Source organism: Chiloscyllium punctatum, chromosome 14, assembly GCF_047496795.1.
Source record: "Chiloscyllium punctatum isolate Juve2018m chromosome 14, sChiPun1.3, whole genome shotgun sequence".
Taxonomy (NCBI): domain Eukaryota; kingdom Metazoa; phylum Chordata; class Chondrichthyes; order Orectolobiformes; family Hemiscylliidae; genus Chiloscyllium; species Chiloscyllium punctatum.
In genome coordinates, this window is record NC_092752.1 from 62,899,544 (window position 1) to 62,919,221 (window position 19,678).

Below are 19,678 nucleotides of genomic sequence, written 5' to 3' on the forward strand. Positions count from 1 at the left end.
GTGCTGGACTTTCTGGCAGTTTTATTGTTTTTACCGTTGGTGTAGCGTTACTCAGACCAGGCCGGCTAATACAACTCGGAGAAAAGATACGAGACGGCTGGTGACCCTTCGGTCTAATTTAAAAGTCTAAATTTTGGTAAAGGCGATTATGGCTGATATCGAAAATTCCGGTTGGGTGGGAAACCGGGAAAATAACCGCCCCGCACGGTTGCTATTGGCGGCACCGTGCGCAAAATGTGCTAGCCAAAAAAGGACTAGACAGTCTGTCTCTATTCAAACAGACGAGACCATCATAATTACTCCGGCAAGGCTATCCTTGGGCAGGCACAAGGAGGCCGTTAAAAATGTCCCGAGTAATGTGGACAAAATTCGAATTAAGGGTGTGATAGAGGAGGCCCCTCTACAACCCAATCTTTTTAACAGCCGGACACATTTTAATTCGAATTTTAAAGGGCCTATGAATTTTAGTCGTAACGGAGAATCAGAGCGTAGCGAGGAGAGGAACGAGGGGTTTGTTATCCACCCAATAAATAGGGAGACCGATAAATTAGAACTAATAATTAAATATCCAATTGATAATTTTACTTGCGCCTATTGTAAAAATAATTATAATACAACTGGGGTTTTTAGGCAACATTTAAAAGTCTGTGGGGGGATTAAGTCTATTAGAGTAAGGTGTAGCAAGTGTAACTGGGAAGGGAGCTACCATGCGGTAGCTTGCCACTATTCTAAATGTAATAAAAGTAATAGTGAGGATAGTAATGTAGAAGGAGAGATAAGATCAGAGAATGATAAATCACACGGGTGTGAACAATGCTCGCTCAAGTTTAAGACAATTAGAGGTTTAAGTCAGCATGAGAGGCATGCACATCCTAAGTTGAGAAACGAAAAAAGGAAACAGGGAAAAATAGAGACCAAAGTAAGGGTAGTAAATAATGAGAAGAATAAGAAAGGAGTTTGGTCCGAAGAGGAAACTATAAAATTACAACAATTGGATGTGGAATTAAAGGGATGCAAAAATATCAATAAACTTATTGCTGAAAAAATAGGAACTAAAACTGCTAAGCAAGTATCTGATAAAAGAAGATTATTAAATAAAAAGAATAAGAATTGTGAAGATGAGGTGAGCATAGACCAGGAAGTAACAATTAATAACATCAGTGTGAATGAAGAAGTAGATAATAAGGAGGTAGAGACGGAAAGGGTATATGAGGTAGGAAAGCCACTTGAGAGTATTACTCAAGAGGATAAGGATAGAATAGACAATTTAGTCCACAGTGGAAAATCACTGGGGGATCTAATTAAAATAGTTGAAGAGGAACTAGGTAAAAACAAAGATAAATATATGGAATACGAAATTATTATGGATAGAATTATGATGAAAATAGGAAAGGATAAAATAGGAAAGGATAAAAAAGGGGTAACATCTAGGGAAAGGAATAAGGAAATAGGAATAAAGTTAAAGAATAGTGAGCAAGGAAAGAGAGGAAAAGTGAATAACGCTAAAAAAAGGTATAGTACGAAGAAAGGAAGGTTCAAGGAAACGCAAATCCTATATAAAAGGAATAGACAACATTTGGCAAGAACCCTAATGGGGGCTCCATCAAAAAGTAAATGTCCCCTGAGTAAGAAAGAATTAGAAGAGTGTTATAAAACTAGACTCTCTAGGGCTAATGAGAAGAATAATCTAAGAGGATTTGCGAAGTACGAGAAAAGAATTGAGGAATCGGAGGAGGTGATCCTATTGGGCCCGATAACGGTAGACGACGTTGATCAGGCCATTAAGGCGACAGACGTCGATACCGCGGCCGGGCCTGATGGGATGACATTAAAAGATGTAATTAATATTTTCAATAAGGATAATACTTTGTTACCAAGGCTCTATACAATCTGGATCAAAACTGGAAAAATTCCAGACAATATGAAATTGAGTAGAACCGTACTAATCCCCAAGGTAAATGGAGAAGAAGAACTAAAGGATATTAATAATTGGAGGCCAATAACAATTGGTCCCATTATTTTAAGATTATTTACTAAAATAATAGCAGGGAGGGTCAATAAAGTAATTAGTCTTAATAAAAGGCAAAAAGGTTTTATGACCGGCGTTCAAGGATGCGAGGAGAATATTAAAATCCTAGAAAACATCATTAAGGGATCAAAGAAAAGGAAGAAAGAACTTGCAGTGGTCTTTGTTGACCTTGCTAAAGCATTTGATACAGTCGGTCATAAGCTAATTTTAACAGCTCTTAGGAGACTCCATCTCCCGGTTTTATTTATTAAATTAATAGCGAACTTGTATGAAAATAATTTTACGCAGATCGAAGGTTTTAATTGTAAAACGGAAAGAATCAACATTTTACGGGGTGTCAAGCAAGGGGATGCTTTGTCACCGATTCTTTTTAATATAGTGATGGACCCTCTTATCGCGACCATCGAGGACAGGCAAAAAGGAGTTATGTTAGGACAAGATGGGAAAAGCTGTCACTGCGCTACTCTAGCTTTCGCAGATGATATTGCATTAATTAGCGATACCTATGAGGGAATGAAGTACAATTTAAAACTTGTAGAGAGGTTTTGTAATAACACGGGAATGGAGGTTAATATTAAAAAAACTAAGGGATTTTATTTTAGTGTTAAAAATAAGACTATTATTTATAACGATACGGTAAACTGGAAGCTAAATGATGAGAGTATTCAATTTATTGATCCAGGGCACACAGACAAATACTTAGGTGCTAAAATAGACCCATGGATTGGTGTTAGCCAATCAGATTGGGAAAATCAATTGAATAAATGGATTAGTAATTTAAAATTATCCCCCCTAAAACCAGTGCAAAAATTTGAGATTTTAAAAACTTATTTTATACCCAGGATGTATTATTACTTAATTTTATCAGAATCTTCCATGAACTACCTTAACAAGCTAGATAATATAATCAAAAATACTGCTAAAGAAATATTACATCTCCCGCAATCAATCACCGATGGCGTGTTATACGCTAGATGTCGTGATGGTGGCCTTGCCCTGAACAGATTGGCAACCTTCATCCCAATCTCAATCATGAGGAAATTTGGAACGCTTCACAAATCCTCAGATGAAATTATACATGCCTCGTTTCATTTCGAGGGGGAAAGTGTAGCGGAAAAAATGCGAAAACTAAGTAAAGTAAAAAGATTGGAGTCTATTTGGAACCCAAATATCAATCAACAAATGGGAGAAAATAATACTGTCGAAGGGGATAGTGATGATGAACTGGAAGAGTTTAGTAGTGTTAACTACGGTAACTGGAGACTAACAGAAGTGGATAGATGGATAGCCCTCCCATGCCAAGGAGCTGGCACCCACTATTATAAAAATGACAGTATTTCGAATAATTGGTTAAAGAAGATCCAACATATGAAGACATCGAAGGTGATCAATTCGTTATTATTGAGGACTAATCTGTTTCCGACAAGGGCATCCTTGTCGCATGGGAGGCCGTTTAATGTAAAATCTTGCAGGAGGTGTAATCGAACCTCAGAGACATTGGCTCATATCTCTGGATGGTGTCCGTATGTCAAAAACATGCGGATTAAAAGACATAACAGGATTGCAGAAGAGCTAGTTAAACTTGTGAGGAAAAATGGGTGGACAATTTTTATTGAAGCGAGGATAAAGGATACGGCTGGAAAATTATGGATACCTGATTTAATTTTTAAGAAGGACTAGCAGATAATAGTCGTAGATGTAACTACAAGAACAGACCTGCATATCAACTCCTTGGAAGCAGCATGGGAAGAGAAGACAAGGAAGTATCAACACCTAAAGGATGAGATAATGGGTCTCACCGGTAGAGGAAATATTTCCTTTTATGGTTTTGTGTTGGGTGCCCGAGGAAAGTGGTTAGAAAAGAACAAGGAGTTAATGAAAAGCCTCGGGATTTCAAAATTTAAAGCCTTCTCCCAACACATTACCACCCTTGTCGTATCTCTGACCTTGGAACTGCTGCGAATTTTTATGGACTCAAATTCTCCAACGACATAATTTAATAACTTTTTAAATCATTTTAACTATAGAATTTTAGTATAGTTTGTTTTTAACTAATTTTAGTGTGTTTAATTTTAATTTTTTAAATGTTTTTAACTTTTTAAATTTTTTAAATTTCAAAATGCTTAGTAATAAAGTTTATAGGTTTTAGTTCACTTATATAATTGGTGGAGGGTAATAGGTGTTAAAATAATAAAGGGCACGCTCAACACAGCAGGTGATGAGTGGTAAACTATGTCTAACGGTTGATTAACCCAGCTCATCCCTTCCCTTGCTGAGTTCTGACTTTACATTATATTTTGTCGTTCCCTTAACATCATTCGGCTGTGGTTTCGCTGGATAGGGGTATTCACTCGTCGACGAGCGACGTAAAAACTCGAAAAGGACACGATCCATCGCGCATGGTGAGTGCATCAAATAGCCTGTTCGACATGTGCGTAATCTCTTGGCCACTCAGGAGACAGCGCTGCAAATACCTCACTGGCTCTGCCTAACAGCTTAGACTGAACTAACTTCACCCACAAAACCTCAGGCCACTGCATCAGTCTACCCAATTTTTCAAATGAACTACAGAGGTCCTTGAAAGTAGAGTCACAGGTAGATAGGATAGCAAAGAAGGCACTTGGTATGCATTCCTTTATTGTTCAGATTATTGAGTACAAGAGTTGGGATGTCATGTTGCGGCTGTACAGGACATTGGTTAGGCCACTTTTGGAATACTGTGTGCAATTCTGGTCTCCTTCCTATCAGAAGGATGTCGTGAAACTTGAAGGGTTCAGAAATGATTTACAAGGATGTTGCCAAGGTTGGAGGATTTGAGCTTTCGGGAGAGGCTGCACTGGCTGGGGCATCGGAGGCTGAGGGGAGACCTTATAGAGGTTCACAAAATTATGAGGGGCATGGATAGGATAAATAGACAAAGTCTTTTCCCTGGGGTCAGTGAGTCCAGAACTATAGTGCATTGGTTTAGGGCGAGAGGGGAAATATATGAAAGAGAGCTAAGGGACAAATATTTCACACAGAGGGTGGTACACGTTTGGAATGAGCTGCCAGAGGAAGTGGAGGAGGCTGGGACAACTGCAACAGTTGAAAGGCATCTGGATGGATATATGAATAGGAGGGGTTGAGAGGGAGATGGGCCAGGTGCTGATTGGTGCAACTGGATTGGCGCGACTGGATTGGCATGGACAAGTTGGACTGGAGGGTCTGTTTCCATGCTTTACATCTCTATGATTCTCTGACTCTAATTGCTGAAGTTTCAAATCACTGCAGGCAGTCAGTGATCGAGATAGAATTGTAAGGTCTTTTGGTGGTTACACCATTCTGGAGGATTGTAGGGACTTGATGATGTTCTATATGGAAGTCGGGTTGTCGGTACCGAAGGTGGGAACAGAAATAGAGAGAACCACAGGGGATTACAGAGATCTGGAGGCTCGTGATCTCTGGTGGAAGTTCCATGTAGAGGGATGGGTTGTGGAACTGCAGGACCTTGGAGAGATAGGCAGATTTGAAGGGGCTGGAGGGACTGGGGGGATTTACAGATGCATGGAGAAATTTAGTGACTGGAGCATACAGAGATGGTGAGGGTTGTAGGAGATGCAATAGTTTAGAAGGACTGTAGAAGCTGGAGGGGTTCACATGACAAGGAGGATTGTAGGGGTGTGAAGAGTTTACAGAGGTTGGAGCATTCTCAGTAATTAGTGGTTTGGAGCACTGTCCAGGCTGGGGAAGGTTTCAGAATGATGGAGGGTTCGAGCAAAAGGAAGCAGTTGCAGAAAATCGAGGAACATAAACATGTCACTTCGGTGCTTTGCCACTGATAGTCATCAGGAGGACAGTTGTCCTCATTTAAATGTACAGATCCTCATGGGAATGGACAGGGTGGATGCTGAAAGGATGGTTCCTTACACTTATGGGATAGAGACAAAAAAGCACACTTTGTTTGACAAAGGTGGAGAAGGGGGAGTTGTCTTTTTCTTCCAATGGCCCAAACCTACTTCAGGTTTGTTCCCACACAGCTCAAAGGAAAGCAATGCGATAATATTGGTCATTTAGGATTGCAGGAGATACAAAACCCAGGCCAGGTTGGAAGGGCTGGTGGGAGTGAGAGAGAAGGAAGATGTTCAACAGCTGGAAAGGTTTACAGGGAGTGGACACTGTCAGGACTAGAGAACATGACATGCTCACTCATGAGAGGGAGATAACGATATGGCACTCGGTCAAACACAGCAGGAGGAACCCAAGCTCCATACCTGTCATTTGCTCAGGGAGCTGCTCTCACCCAGTCTGTGCCAAGCCCCACATACAAACAGAGTCTAGATTAGAGTGGTGCTGGAAAAGCACAGCAGGTCAGGCAGCATTCGAGGAGTGGGAACATCAACATCAGGCAAAACATCGATTTTCCCGCTCCTCAGATGCTGCCTGATCTGCTGTGCTTTTCCAACACCACTCTAATCGCGACTCTGATCTCCAGCATCTGAAATTCTCACTTTTGCCACATACAATCGGCATGAGGTTTCCCAGCTGCTTGTGCTCAGGGCCCAGTGCACTCACCCCTGAACCTGTCGGTGAGGTATTTACATAGTTATACATTCTCCAGAAACACTGTGTCTGAGCCGAAATAAACTGGTAAATTCACACTCTACCAAGCAAAGACTATCTGCACTCAGATTCTCCGGTGATACAACCTTCTGAGTGACAGTCTGTAGAGAACAACAGAATCCACAAATCCCCATTGCATGGGTCAGGGTCAATGACAAAAGTTTCATTCTTTTAAAAATGACAACTCCTCAATTCCTGCATCTCATAAAACTGCCATTTAATAATATTAAAATAAAGAACATTCTAAATGAAGGCTTTGATGAGGTGAGCTCTGGTCAGTCCTGGAGATCTGTTTGTTACAAGATGCACGGAGAGTGCTTTTTACCAGAGCACCACCAGGTCAGTTTCAGGCACACAGAGAGAATGGGCAAATAGATTCACACCTGAATTCACATCTTCCAGCCTGGCAATCTTAAGCTGTGCTCACCATTCCAGTAAAGATCTCTAGAAACAGGACATCAGAGCCAGAAGACTGGAGGTTGGCTATCGTGTTGCTACTATTTTAAAAAGGCAGTAAGGGAAAGCCATGGAACTATAGACTGGTGAGCCTGACATCGGTGTGTACGTTGTTGGAGGGAATCGTGAGGGACAGGATGTACATGTATTTGGAAAGGCAAGGACTGATTAGGGATAGTCAACACTTCTTTTTGAGTCAGAAATCATGACTCACAAACTTGATTGAGTTTTTTGAAGAAGTAACAGAGAAGATTGATGAGGGCAGAGCAGTGGATGTGATCTATATGGACTTCAATAAGGCGTTCAACAAGGTTCCCCATTGGAGACTGGTTAGCAAGGTTAGATCTCACAGAATACAGGGAGATCTAGCCAATTGGTAAAGAACTGCATTAAAGGTAGAAGACAAAGAGTGGTGGTGGAGGGTTGGTTTGCAAACTGGAGGCCTGTGACTAGTGGAGTGCCACAAGGATCGGTGCTGGGTCCAATATTCTGCATTGTTTCGATCAATGATCTGGACGTGAGCATAAGAGGGATAGTTAGTAAGTTTGCAGATGACAACAAAATTGTCGGTGTAGTGGCCAGCGAAAGAGGTTACTTCCAATTACAATGGAATGTTGATCAGATGGGCCAATGCACTGAGAAGTGGCAGATGGATATTAATTCAGATAAATGCGAGGTGCTGCATTTTGTGAAAGCAAATCTTTGCTGGACTTATACACTTAATGGTAAGTTTTGACGGAGTGTTGCTGAACATAGAGATATTGGAGTGCAGGTTCATAGCTCTTGAAAGCAGAGTCGCAGGTAGGTAGGATAGTGAAGGTGGCATTTGGTATGCTTTCTTTTATTGGTCAGAATATTGAGTACAGGAGTTGTGAGGTCATGTTGTGGCTGTACAGGACATTGGTTAGGTCACTTTTGGAATACTGTGTGCAATTCTGGTCACCTTCCTATCAGAAGGATGTTGTGAAACTTGAAAGGGTTCAGAAAAGATTTACAAGGATGTTGCCAGGATTGGAGGGTTTGTGCTATAGAGAAGTTGAATAGGCTGGGGCTGTTTTCCCTGGAGCATCGAATGCTGAGGGGTGGCCTTATCAAGGTTTATATAATCATTAAGGACGACCATATAGAGCTTTATAAAATCATGAGGGGCATGGAGAGGCTAAAGAGACAAAGTCTTCACCCACGGGAATGGGAGTCCAGAACTGGAGGACACAGGTTTATGGTTAGAGGAGAGAGGTATAAAAGAGACTTAAGGGGCATTTTTTTTCACGCAGAGGGTAGTACGTGCATGGAATGAGCTGCCAGAGTAAGTGGTGGAGGCTGGTACAAAGCTATCTGGATGGGTATATGAATAGGAAGGGTTTGCAAGAATATGGGCCAGATGCTGGTAGGTGGGACTGGATTGGGTTGGCATGGACAGGTTAGACCGAAAGGTCTGATTCCATGCTGTACATCTCTTTGACTCTAAGATCAGCTGAATGGTCCAATCAAAGATGATCTGTGGTTCAAATCGTAACATCCTTCAGGGTCCACAACCCATTCTTGGTCCCATCCTGCAGGCTCTATGAATCCCACACAGTCTAACCTCCTGCAGGATCCACGTTCCTTCCTACATTAGTACCATCCTCCAGGGTCTGCAGCCCTTCCTAACTCCGTAACATGGCCTGGTCTCTACAACTCTTCCTTCCTCTGCAATGTTCCCCAGAAAGGCACTGGAGGATGGTGGCATTTACAGCGTTAGGGAGGGATCTCAGGATTGGAGGATTTCGCAGGCATTAGGAATATTGGGACTTGAGGAGATTTCACAGTTTATGAGTGTTATATGGACTGTAGCAATTTACAAAGATAGAGATGGTTTCAGATTGGAAGAATCTGCAGAAAAAGTTTACATGGTTAAAGGCAGGAACCTTAGCAGTGTGCACGAACAGAGTGATCCTGTGTCCCTGAAGTTACCACCCAAGTTGAGAGGGTGTTAAGAAGGCGTATGGTGTATTGGCTTTCATTAGCAGGTATGGCTAAGACCCTAAACAATTTTTTCCCTCCAGAACTTACTATGGACAAAGACTGGGGAACGCAGAGAACAAGAGCAATACGTAAGACCACAATTGGAGTTCTCTGCAATTCCAGTCTCCCTGCTATAGGAAGGATGTTGTGAAACTTGAAAGTGTTCAGAAAAGATTAACAAGATGTTGCAAGGATTGTTGCTGAATAAGCTGGGGTTATTTTCCCTGGAGCATCAGAGACTGAGGGGTGACCTGACAGAGGTTTATATAAACATGAGGGGCATGGATAGGGTAAACAGTCAAGGTCTTTTCCCGGGGTTCGAGACTCCAAACCTAGAGAGCATAGGTTTAAGGTTGAAGGGGAAAGGTTTAAAAAAGGGACTGAAGGGACAACTTTTTCACGCACATGGTGATGTGTGAATGGAATAAGCTGAGAGAGAATGTAATGGAGACGGATACAAAACAACATTTAAAAGGTATTTGGATGGATATATGGATAGTCAGAGTTTAGCGGTACATGGGACAAATGCTGGTAAACGGGATGAATTTATTTACATCTTCTAGTCAGCATGGATGAGTTGGACTGAAGGCTCTGTTTCCATGCTGTACTCCTCTATTACTTTAAAAGAGTGCACGTTATAGAAGAGGTGGTGCTGGAGGTTTTAAAACACAAAGGAATAGAAAGCCCCAGGACCTGATTAAGTGTATCACAGGACATTGTGGGATGCTAGGGAAGAAATTGTGGAGCTACTAGCAAGGGTATTTGTACCATTGACAGCCATGTGTAATCAGCTGGAAGGCTGGAAGGTGGCATAGTGGATTTCTAAGATTCCAAAGGGATCTTGATGATTTGGGTGAATGGGCTGAAAAACCACAGATGGAATTCAATCTGAATAAATGTGAGGTAATGCATTTGGTAAAACAAACAAGGGTAGAGCTTATACAATTAATGTTCAGGCCTTGGTTAGTGTTTTAGAGCAGAGGGACCTCCGGGTTCAGGTACATAATTCTTGAAGCTTGCATCACAGGATGGATAAGACAGTGCTTTGCATGCCTGACTATTGCTCAGTCCATTGAATACAGGATTTTGGACGTCATCTTGAGATTGTGCAGACATTTGTGAGGCCTGTTCTGCAATACTCCATCCAGTTCTGGTCGCCCGGTTATAGGGAGGATATTATTAACCCGAAGGGTGTTCAGAAGAGATTTACCAAGACGTTGCTGGGTATGAAAGGCTTGAGTTCTGAAAAATGGCTGGATATGCAGAGTTACTTTTGACTGGAGCCGGGAGGTTGAGAGGTGACCTTATAGAAGTTTAAGAAAAAAAGTTGGGGTATAGATAGAGTCAGTGGTAGCTGCCTTTTCCTTTGGGTGACGGAGTCTCAAGTGGAGGGGCCACATTTTTCAGGTTAGAGGAGAGATATGTTCAAAAAAAAGGATATAAGGGGCAAATTGTTACACAGAGGGTGGTTTGGGTGTGGAATGAACTTCCTGAGGTGGATGTCGGTACAATTACAACATTTAGTTAAGTACATGAATAGGAAAGGGTTGGAGGGATATAGGCCAGCAACAGGCAGCTGGGACGAGTTTAGTTTGGAATTATGGTTGGTGTCAACTGAAGGGTCAGTTTCCATGCTGTACAGCTCTGACAACACTATGGTTTTGATCCATTATTTAAGAAAGGCTGCAAGAGAAAGCCAGGGAACTGAAAACCAATTATCCCAACGTCAGTGGTGGGTTAGTTGTGAAAGTGATTATGCCAGACTGGAGTTACATTCGTTTGTAAAGGCAAGGATTGATGAAAGATAGTCAGCATACAAAGTCAAGTCTCACGAACTTGATGGCTTGTGTTGAATTGGTGACCAGACATTGTCTACACCAACGTCAGCAGGGCCTTTGACGGGATTTAGCATGATTTAGGGTGTAGGTTTGCTCGCTGAGCTGTAGGTTTGATATCCAGATGTTTCGTTACCTGGCTCGGTAACATCATCAGTGGCGACCTCCAAGTGAAGCGAAGCTGTTGTCTCCTGCTTTCTATATCTTTCTCCTGGATGGGGTTCCTGGGGTTTGTGGTGAACCCCAGGAACCCCATCCAGGATAAAGATATAAATAGAAAGCAGGAGACAACATCTTTGCTTCACTTGGAGGTTGCCACTGATGATGTTACCGTGCCCAGGCAACGCTACGTCTGGATATCAAACCAACAGCTCAGAGAGCAAACCTACATCCTAAACCTCAATCTGAGCAACAAACCTCCATAAACCTTCATAAACTTTGCATTTAGCATGATATACTGGTTCATAAGATTAGATCACATGTGATCAGGGAGAGCTAGTCAACTGGACACAAAATTGGCTTGACAGTAGGAGACAGGGGTTGGTGGGAGAGGGTTGTTGTTCAGATTGGAGGCCTGTGACCAGCGGTGTGCTACAAGGATCAGGGATGGGACACTGATGTGCATCATCTACATAAACGATTTGGTTGAGAATATTGGAGTCATTGTTAGTAATTTTGTGGATGATCAAATGAATGGTGTAGTGGGCAGTCAATACGGTTATCAAAGGGGATCTCGACCAACTGGGCCAGTGGGCCAAGGCATGAAAGATGGATTTTAATTCAGGTGTTGAGTTTTGGATGAACACAGGTAATGGTACAGCCCTGGGTAGTGTTGTCGAACAGAGAGAGACCAAGAGGTGCAGTTACATTGTTCTTTGGAAGTAGCATCACAGGTGGACAGGGTGGGGAAAGCGGTACTTGGCACACTTGCTGTCATTGGCCAGCACTTTGATACAGGAGTTGGAGATATTTGTAACATTGTCTTCTATATTTCCCTTGGACAGAGGAGGCTTATAAGGGGTGACCTTATAAAGGTTTATAAAACCATACGGAGAGTAAGAATGGTGAATAGCCAAGGGTAAGTGAGTCCAAAACTAGAGGGTATAAACGTGAGGCGAGAGAACAAAGATTTAAAGAGGGAACTGAGGGGCAACATCCACAGAGGATGGTGCATAGACGGAACGAACTGCCAGGGGCACATGGGAGAAACAAGAACAATTACAACTTGGAAAAGAAATTTAGGCAGGCACATGGAGAGGGGAAGGTTTGAAGGGATATGGGTCAAACACAGGCAAATGCGACTCGTTCAGGTTTGGGGAAAATAGTCAGCATTGATGACTTGGACTGAAGGTTCTGTTTTCATGCAGCATGACCCTGTACCCAGTTAAAGAGGTGGAGAATACGGAGATAAGGCATGTTGTAGACACTGAAGCAAGGTATAGTGATAGGGATGGTAGTCTGCAATGCGGTCCATTTCAAATATGCGGAGGGCCTATATGGAAAGAAGGAAGTTACGGAGATAGGAACTGTTATAGGAGTTAAAAATTATTGAAGACACTGATCCACAAGACATACCTTTGGTACAGTGTTGGAGAAGGTACACAGAACAGAAAGATCTCAGGCAGCATTCTCACCCTCTCGTGGGAGGCCTGCTTTCCCCTTTGTTGTACTGATGCTCACTAAGAGACCACAGGCCTGGATTGATAACTGTGAACTCTCTACGTTGTCTCAGTACAACGTAAGTTAAAGTTGACGTGGTAATTGAGCCAGAGTTGTGTCTGTACTGTGCTCCCCCTCCAGCACTGTATCTACGTCATGTCCTGTTAGCTGATGTTTGGATCCCTCACATTGCTGTCTGCTCTGTGCACTGTGAGTGATCTTACCTCACTGCAGGATTTATTGAAGGCTCTAGATCTCCCTGCACTTTGTCTCTCTGGCTGACCAGCCATCTTCAATGTGGTGATGGATGAAACACCCAGCAGCTGGGAAGTCTATTGAATCTCCCTGAGTACCTACAGGAGACAGACAAATAGACAGAATGGAAAATTACACTGATGTAGTGAAGGTTACACATGTAGAATGGCACTGAGTCCCACAGAGTCCCTGTGCTGTTGCATCTCTCTGGAGTGGAGAATTCTGTTGGCTCAGGATCTGGAGTAGCTGCAAGAGTGAGAGACCCTGACAGAGGCAGCAATTAGACCCACACAGTAAGGGATACCACATGGAGAGAGACTGAGTGATATCACCAGAGTTCAGGAAGGTGTCAGGATCAAACAATTGTGACAGAAGAAGATGTTTAGCTTCATGATGCCCTGGTATCAGTGCTCAGGCATGAGCAACGTGCGAGCAGGTGAAGTGATGGCCTCGTGGTATTGTTGCTAGAGCATGTATCCAAAACCTCAGCTAATGTTCAGGGGAGACAGGTTTGAATCCCACCATCTGAAGTGGTGGAATTTGAAATCAATAAATTCAAATATTATAATTAACCATCCATACATATGTATGAAACCATTGCTGATGTACAAAAAATCCCAAACACTTGTCCTTTCGAGAATGACATCTGCCCATCCTCACATGGTCTGCACGACATATCCACAGCAAAGTGTTTTCCAAATCCAAATAGAAAAAGGTGATCCATCAGAACAGCATGGGGATGTGGCTGAAGACAAGCAGAAAGGAACAGGCTGGGCCAGAGTTTAACTAAAACTCTACATTAACGAATTGGATTGTGATAGGAAATTGTGGAAAAGAGTACTGAAACTTTTTTTTCCGCATATACAAAGTATCTTCAATAAGTTAGCTGGATTTGTGACACAGCTGAAAGAGATTTAGATACCAGAGAGATGTGGTTACAGGGTAAACAAAATGTGGAACATAAATATTCAATGGTTTACAACCTTATGGAAACTCAGGCAAAATGGACAACGCTAATAATATTGGGTAACAAAGGCGTTAGATAGAAAGCGCGGGGGGTGGGGGTTCCTTAAAAATAAACGGGCAGACAATGGTCACAAAATACCCTTAGCAGATAATGTTAAGGATAAGCCACAAGATATTTAATAAGTACAGTTCGAGGAAAAGGATCCCCAACTAAGCAGTGGGGCCTGTTAGAATCCAAAGGGACAATCTGTGCATGGAGCCAGAGGAAGCAGGTGAGGTCTTCAATGAATACTTCCCAACTGTACTCACACTGGAGAAAGGCATTGTAGGGATTTCAGTTGGGATGGTGAGGCTCTGGAACATCTTATGATCAATGAGAAGGAGGCGTTAAATGTATTCACAGGCAAAAAGGTGGAGAAATTCCCAGTAACAATAAAATATATCCCAGGCAGTTATGGGAAGTAAGAGAGGAGATTGCTGGGGCCCTGGCGGATATATTTAAAACTTTACTGGCCACAGGTGAAGTGCTGACTGACTGGAGGATCGCTAATGTGGTTCATTTGTTCAAGAGCAGCAGTGATAGACCAGGTAATTACAGAGAAGATAGTCTGACAGCAGGGAGAGGGAAAATATTGGAAAACAATTGTGAGGGACACGATGAATCAACATTCGAAAGGACAGGAATATATTAGGGATTGTCTGTATGGATTTGGTAGAGGACTGTCCTCTGATATTGATGAGGCCAGTGCAGATGGTGTGGTAACATGATGTTTATTAATGTCTTTGACAAGGTCTCACATGGAAGGCCGGTCCAAAAGGAAAGAGCCCATGGAATCCAAGGCAAGTTGGAAAATTGGATCCATAATTGGTGGAGCAGGTATTTCACGACTGGAAAACTTTGCCCAGCGTGTGTACCACAGGGTTCTGTACAGGAACCATTGCTGGTTATTATGTACATTAATATCTCGGATGTGAAAGCAGAAGGTATCATTGGTAGGTTTGCAGATGACATGAAAGGTGAGGGTGTTGTCCACAGTGAGGAGCATGGTCTCAGGCTGCAGTCTGATATCGATCAGATGATAAACTGAGCAGAGTTTAGTTCTGATCAATGTGAGGTCATACCCTGTGGAAGGTACGATAAGCGAAGGACAGAAAAAATGAATGCTTGGACCTTGCGGAGTGCAGAGGAACACAGGGACCTCAGTGGACAACCCAAAGATGACTGAAAGTGTCAGCACAGGTAGACCGGGTGGGGAAGGCACCTGAACTGGGAGCAGGAGGGGGTCCCATATCCTGGTGGGGCGAATTGGTAGAGCTGCTTGCGAGGATATAATCTAATCTGGCATGGTGTTGTATCTTAAACAGTCGAAGGGTCAGAAAGAAGATTGAGGCTGGTACACAAATTAAACAGAGCCATTCCAAGAGATATGGCAGGAAAGAACATACCAGGGAATGGCGGAAAACTAATGATGAAACTGCATTTATTTCATTGCAAGGGGCCTGACAGCTAAGGAAGATGAACTCAGGACATGGATTTGAACATGGGACTGGGAGATTATAGTTATTACAGCAACACAGCTGAGGGAGGGGCAGGACTGGCAGTTCATTGTTTCAAGGTAGAGGGACTGCAGGAATCATCGAAGGGGAGGCAAGACAGGATGTGTGGTGATGCGTTTTGATTGCATGACTCATCCCAGCAGCACTTAGAGAGGATATTCCTGTTGGATCACCCAGCGAAGCTATGTTAGTGGAACTGAGAAATAGGAATGGGTCATCACTTCGATTTGATTGTCCTACTAATCCCTAATAACAAGTGGCAGACTGAGGAACAAATATGTCAGGAGATCTCAAATGTCAATCATTATAATAGGGCTGTTATGGTAGATGTTTTTTTTAACTTTCCATCTTAGACCAGGACTGCCAGTGTTCAGCGTTTGCAAGGGAGGAATTTGTTAATTGATTTCCAGTAAACTTGCAATCAATATATAAATGGCCTGAAAACAGAATTGGGGGAAAACATCACAGTGGAACCGAGAAATAAAAATTGGTCATCAGTTTGCTACGATTGTACTACAGCGATAGGCAATGGGAGATGAAGGAGCAAATATGTCAGGAGATCTCAGATATCTGTTAGAACGATAGTGTCGTAATGGTAGGGGATTTTAACCTTTCCAAACCTGGACTGGGATTGCTACTGTGTTAAGCAGTTGGATGGAACGAATTTGTTAAGTGTTCCAGAAACTCCCAGTCATTATGTAAATGACCTAACTGGAGAATGGGGCTAAACCTGAACTCCACTTGGGAAACAAGGTAGGGAACAGGACTGAGGTGTTAGCAGGGACGCACTTTGGAAAGTCACCAGATTTGTATTAGTTTGAAAATAGCGATGGAAAAGGACAGGCCTGGTCCACAAGTTCAAAGTTATACAATGGAGCAAGATAGTCATGAATTTTTAAAGTAGATCTGGGGAGGTTATTTGCAGGTAAAGGGAAGTCTGGCAAGTAGGAATATTTTAAAACCAAGATAAAAGGAGTGTTCAGCGCCAGCCTATTCCTGTTAGTGTGAAGCTCAATGTTGACTGAATTAGGAAACACTGGCTGAGATTCGAGTCTCCAGTCAAGAAGAAAGGGGGCACATGTAGGATATAACTGGCTGACTCAAGGGAATCCCTTCAGGAGCATCAGGGCTGTAGAAATACATTTAGGATGGAAATCAGGAATGTAAAAAGGGGACACGAGATCGTTTTGGCAGAGAAAGTTAAGGAGAATCCAAAGAGACTCTACAAGTGTATTAAGAGCAAAAGAAGAGCTCGGGACAAATCCGGTCTCCTTAATGATCAATGAAGGCAACGATGTGTGAAACTACAAGATCCAAAACAAATATTTCACTTTGGAACTTAATGTGGATAAAGACTGGGGGGCTCAGGGAACTAAACAGTGTTTGTCCTGACTACTATTGGAATGCTATGTGCAGTTCTGGTCTCAATGCTGTGGATGTTGTGGAACATGAAAGGGTTCAGATGACCAAGGATTTGCCAGGGTTGTAGTGTTTGTGCTGCAGGAAAAAGCTGAATAAGCTGGGGCTGAATTCACTTGAACATGGGAGGCTGAGGAGTTACCTGATAAAGGAGTTTAAAATCATGGTGGTCATCGATAGGGTGAATAGACAAGGTCTTTTCCCCAGGTTGGGGGGATTACAAACTGACAGGCCATAGCTTTAAAGTTCGAGGGGAAATTTTCAAAGGGACCTAAAGGACAACTGGTTCCTGCAGAGTGTATGGAATAAGCTGCCAGAGGAAATAGTGGAGGCTGATAGAAATACATTTAAAAGGCATGTGGATGGGTATATGAATAGGAAGGGTTCAGAGGGATATTGGCAAAATTGTGGCAAATGTGACTGGAAACGTCATGCAGGAGTTGGTCTGAATGATCTACTTCTGTTCTGTACATCTCTGTGACTCAATGTCCTGAATGTTTCCACATTATAGAAAAGGAGGTGCTGGAGGTTTTAATACACAAAGGTAGATAAATCCCCAGGACCTGATCAAATGTATATGAGGACATTGTGGAAAGCTGGTGAAGAAATTGTAGGGGCCCTAGCAGAGATGTTTGTACCATAGAGAGCTATGTGTGATAGGCTGTTAGACTGGAGCTTGGCATTGTGGACAGTGAAGAAGGTTTTCTGAGATTACAAAGGGATCCTGATGAAATGTGTGAATGGCTGAAAAATAGTAGATGGAGTTCAATCTGAATAAATGTGAGGTAAGGCATTTGGTGCAACAAACACAGGCAGGACTTATACAATTAATGATCGGACCCTCGGTAGTGTGACGTAGAACTTTGAAGCTTGCAACATGGAGAGACAGGATGGTGAAAAAAAGGTGCTTGCCACACTTCCTTTCATTGCTCAGTCCTTTGGATATCGGAGTTGGGAAGTCACATTGAGATTATACAGGCCATTGCTGAGACCTCTTCTGGAATAGTGTTCAGTTCTGGTCGCCCAGGATATCGGAAGGAAATTATTAAGCTGGAGAGGGTTCAGACGAGATTTACTGGGATGTGGATGGGTATGGAAGGTTACAGTTATAAAGAAAACCTGGAGAGATTGGTATTTTTTCATTGAGGAGAAAGTGAGGACTGCAGATGCTGGAGATCAGAGCTGAAAATGTGTTGCTGGAAAAGCGCAGCAGGTCAGGCAGCACCCAAGTAACAGGAGAATCGATGTTTCGGGCATCAGCCTGAAGAAGAGCTGATGCCCGAAACGTCGATTCTCCTGTTCCTTGGATGCTGCCTGACCTGCTGCGCTTTTCCAGCAACACATTCTTTCACTGAAACCTGAATGTTGTCAGATGACCTCACAGAAGTTTATAAAGTCATGAGGTGGATAGATAGAGTTAATGGGAGTTGTCTTTTCCCATGGACAGGGGAGTTTCAAGACAAGGCAGTACATTTTTAAGTTTAGAAGAGAGAGATAAAAAAATGACACGAGAGGCACTTTGTTACACAGAGGGTGGGTTGTGTGTGGAATGAACTTCCCAAGGAAGGGGTGAACATGGGAACAATTACAATGTTTAAAAGACATTTGGATTACTCCAGGAATAGGAAAGGTTTGAAGGGATATGATCCAGGAACAGGCAGGTGGGACGAGATCAGTTTTAGAGTATGGTTAGCACTAACCAACAGTGCGGTATGACTGTCTGACTGTGATTATAATATTGTGCCATTAATTAAGGAATGATGCAAGAGAAAGCCAGGGGTGTACAGACTGGTGAGCCAGACATCAGGGTGGGTCAGTTGTTGAAGGTCATTCTGAGAGGTATGACTTACTTGCAATGGGAAAGATAAGGACTGATTACAGCCAGCCAGCATGGCTTTGCGCGTGAGAAAACATGTCTCACAAACTTGATTGGAGTTTGTTCAAGATGTGACCAAGAAGACGAAAGCAGAGTAACAGACGTCAAGGTGTTGCATGACACATTGGTAAGTAAGGGTAGATCACAAGGGATCAGGGAGAGCTCACCAACTGGATACACAATGGGATAACAGTGGGAGACAGAGGGAGGTGGGAGAGGGTTGTTGTTCAGACTGGAGGCCTCTGACCAGCAGTCTGCTTTCAGGATTGGTGCACCATTTACATAAACAATCTGAGTGAAAATATAGCAGTCTCTGTTAGTATGTTTATGGATACCAAGATTAGTGGAAGAGTGGGCAGGGAATATAGTTATCGAAGGGGATGTTAATCAACTGGGCCAGTGGGCCAAGGAATGAAAGATGGAATTTAATTCAGGTGCTGGATTTAGTTCAGTCAAACCAGGGAGGACTAATACAGTTAATGGTCGGGCCCTGGACTGTGGTGTCAAACAGGGAGAGACCAAGGGGTGCAGTAACATGGTTATTTGGAAGTGGCATCACAGGTGGACAGAGTGGTGGGGAAATCAGCATTTGGCACACTTGTCTTCATTGGTCAGAGCAATGAGTACATGAGTTGGAGATATTTGTAACATTGTCGTCAATATTTCTCCTGGGCAGAGGAGGCCATGGGGTGACTTTATAAAGGTTTATGAAACCATGTAGGGCCTAAGTAAGGTGAATTGCCAAGGGGAGGTGAGTCCAAAGCTAGAGGCATAAACGTGAGGTGACAGAGCAAGTATTTAAAGAGGGAGCTGTGGGGCAATATTTTCCACAGAGGATGGTGCATAGATGGAATGAGCTGCCAGAGGAAATGGTAAAAACAAGTACAATTACAACATGGAAAAGATACTTGGGCAGGTACATGGAGAGTAGAAGATTTCAAGGGCTATGGGCCAAACATAGGCAAATGTGACTCATTCCATTTTGGAAACCTCAGCCGAAGAGTCATGCAGCACAGAAACAGA

At 42.8% G+C, this 19,678-nt stretch overlaps 1 long non-coding RNA gene across 1 annotated transcript in view; it reads right to left on the minus strand.

The window, feature by feature from the left end:
- Positions 1-19,678, minus strand: part of LOC140485774 (uncharacterized) — a 75,497-nt gene that overhangs the window by 48,211 nt on the left and 7,608 nt on the right. Inside the window, exon 4 of the long non-coding RNA XR_011962438.1 lies at positions 12,807-12,935. This is a non-coding gene — a long non-coding RNA (uncharacterized lncRNA). The remainder of the gene's footprint in view (positions 1-12,806; positions 12,936-19,678) is intronic.